This window comes from Rutidosis leptorrhynchoides, chromosome 2 (assembly GCF_046630445.1).
Source record: "Rutidosis leptorrhynchoides isolate AG116_Rl617_1_P2 chromosome 2, CSIRO_AGI_Rlap_v1, whole genome shotgun sequence".
NCBI classification, from domain to species: domain Eukaryota; kingdom Viridiplantae; phylum Streptophyta; class Magnoliopsida; order Asterales; family Asteraceae; genus Rutidosis; species Rutidosis leptorrhynchoides.
Genome location: NC_092334.1, coordinates 209,032,563 through 209,035,686, shown reverse-complemented (window position 1 = coordinate 209,035,686; position 3,124 = coordinate 209,032,563).

Here is a 3,124-nt window from a genome sequence, read left to right as displayed (position 1 = left end):
GAACTTTATATGTTTCGTCTGTAGTGACCCGAACTTTTCCATGTTTATATATATTAATTGAGATTGATATTTACATGATTAAATATTTCCAACATGTTAAGCAATCAAACTTGTTAAGACTTGATTAATTGAAATAGGTTTCATATAGACAATTGACCACCCAAGTTGACCGGTGATTCACGAACGTTAAAACTTGTAAAAACTATATGATGACATATATATGGATATATATATAGTTAACATGATACTATGATAAGTAAACATATCATTAAATATATTAACAATGAACTACATATGTAAAAACAAGACTACTATCTTAATGATTTTTAAACGAGACATATATGTAAAGATTATCGTTGTAAAGACATTTAATGTATATATATCATATTAAGAGATATTCATACATGATAATATCATGATAATATAATAATTTAAAATCTCATTTGATATTATAAACATTGGGTTAACAACATTTAACAAGATCGTTAACCTAAAGGTTTCAAAACAACACTTACATGTAACGACTAACGATGACTTAACGACTCAGTTAAAATGTATATACATGTAGTGTTTTAATATGTATTTATACACTTTTGAAAGACTTCAATACACTTATCAAAATACTTCTACTTAACAAAAATGCTTACAATTACATCCTCGTTCAGTTTCATCAACAATTCTACTCGTATGCACCCGTATTCGTACTCGTACAATACACAGCTTTTAGATGTATGTACTATTGGTATATACACTCCAATGATCAGCTCTTAGCAGCCCATGTGAGTCACCTAACACATGTGGGAACCATCATTTGGCAACTAGCATGAAATATCTCATAAAATTACAAAAATATGAGTAATCATTCATGACTTATTTACATGAAAACGAAATTACATATCCTTTATATCTAATCCATACACCAACGACCAAAAACACCTACAAACACTTTCATTCTTCAATTTTCTTCATCTAATTGATCTCTCTCAAGTTCTATCTTCAAGTTCTAAGTGTTCTTCATAAATTCCAAAAGTTCTAGTTTCATAAAATCAAGAATACTTTCAAGTTTGCTAGCTCACTTCCAATCTTGTAAGGTGATCATCCAACCTCAAGAAATCTTTGTTTCTTACAGTAGGTTATCATTCTAATACAAGGTAATAATCATATTCAAACTTTGGTTCAATTTCTATAACTATAACAATCTTATTTCAAGTGATGATCTTACTTGAACTTGTTTTCGTGTCATGATTCTGCTTCAAGAACTTCGAGCCATCCAAGGATCCATTGAAGCTAGATCCATTTTTCTCTTTTCCAGTAGGTTTATCCAAGGAACTTAAGGTAGTAATGATGTTCATAACATCATTCGATTCATACATATAAAGCTATCTTATTCGAAGGTTTAAACTTGTAATCACTAGAACATAGTTTAGTTAATTCTAAACTTGTTCGCAAACAAAAGTTAATCCTTCTAACTTGACTTTTAAAATCAACTAAACACATGTTCTATATCTATATGATATGCTAACTTAATGATTTAAAACCTGGAAACACGAAAAACACCGTAAAACCGGATTTACGCCGTCGTAGTAACACCGCGGGCTGTTTTGGGTTAGTTAATTAAAAACTATGATAAACTTTGATTTTAAAGTTGTTATTCTGAGAAAATGATTTTTATTATGAACATGAAACTATATCCAAAAATTATGATTAAACTCAAAGTGGAAGTATGTTTTCTAAAATGGTCATCTAGACGTCGTTCTTTCGACTGAAATGACTACCTTTACAAAAACAACTTGTAACTTATTTTTCCGACTATAAACCTATACTTTTATGTTTAGATTCATAAAATAGAGTTCAATATGAAACCATAGCAATTTGATTCACTCAAAACGGATTTAAAATGAAGAAGTTATGGGTAAAACAAGATTGGATAATTTTTCTCATTTTAGCTACGTGAAAATTGGTAACAAATCTATTCCAACCATAACTTAATCAACTTGTATTGTATATTATGTAATCTTGAGATACCATAGACACGTATACAATGTTTCGACCTATCATGTCGACACATCTATATATATTTCGGAACAACCATAGACACTCTATATGTGAATGTTGGAGTTAGCTATACAGGGTTGAGGTTGATTCCAAAATATATATAGTTTGAGTTGTGATCAATACTGAGATACGTATACACTGGGTCGTGGATTGATTCAAGATAATATTTATCGATTTAATTCTGTACATCTAACTGTGGACAACTAGTTGTAGGTTACTAACGAGGACAGCTGACTTAATAAACTTAAAACATCAAAATATATTAAAAGTGTTGTAAATATATTTTGAACATACTTTGATATATATGTATATATTGTTATAGGTTCGTGAATCAACCAGTGGCCAAGTCTTACTTCCCGACGAAGTAAAAATCTGTGAAAGTGAGTTATAGTCCCACTTTTAAAATCTAATATTTTTGGGATGAGAATACATGCAGGTTTTATAAATGATTTACAAAATAGACACAAGTACGTGAAACTACATTCTATGGTTGAATTATTGAAATCGAATATGCCCCTTTTTATTAAGTCTGGTAATCTAAGAATTAGGGAACAGACACCCTAATTGACGCGAATCCTAAAGATAGATCTATCGGGCCCAACAAGCCCCATCCAAAGTACCGGATGCTTTAGTACTTCGAAATTTATATCATATCCGAAGGGTGTCCCGGAATGATGGGGATATTCTTATATATGCATTTTGTTAATGTCGGTTACCAGGTGTTCACCATATGAATGATTTTTATCTCTATGTATGGGATGTGTATTGAAATATGAAATCTTGTGGTCTATTATTATGATTTGATATATACAGGTTAAACCTATAACTCACCAACATTTTTGTTGACGTTTTAAGCATGTTTATTCTCAGGTGATTATTAAGAGCTTCCGCTGTCGCATACTTAAATAAGGACAAGATTTGGAGTCCATGCTTGTATGATATTGTGTAAAAACTGCATTCAAGAAACTTATTTTGTTGTAACATATTTGTATTGTAAACCATTATGTAATGGTCATGTGTAAACAGGATATTTTAGATTATCATTATTTGATAATCTACGTAAAGCTTT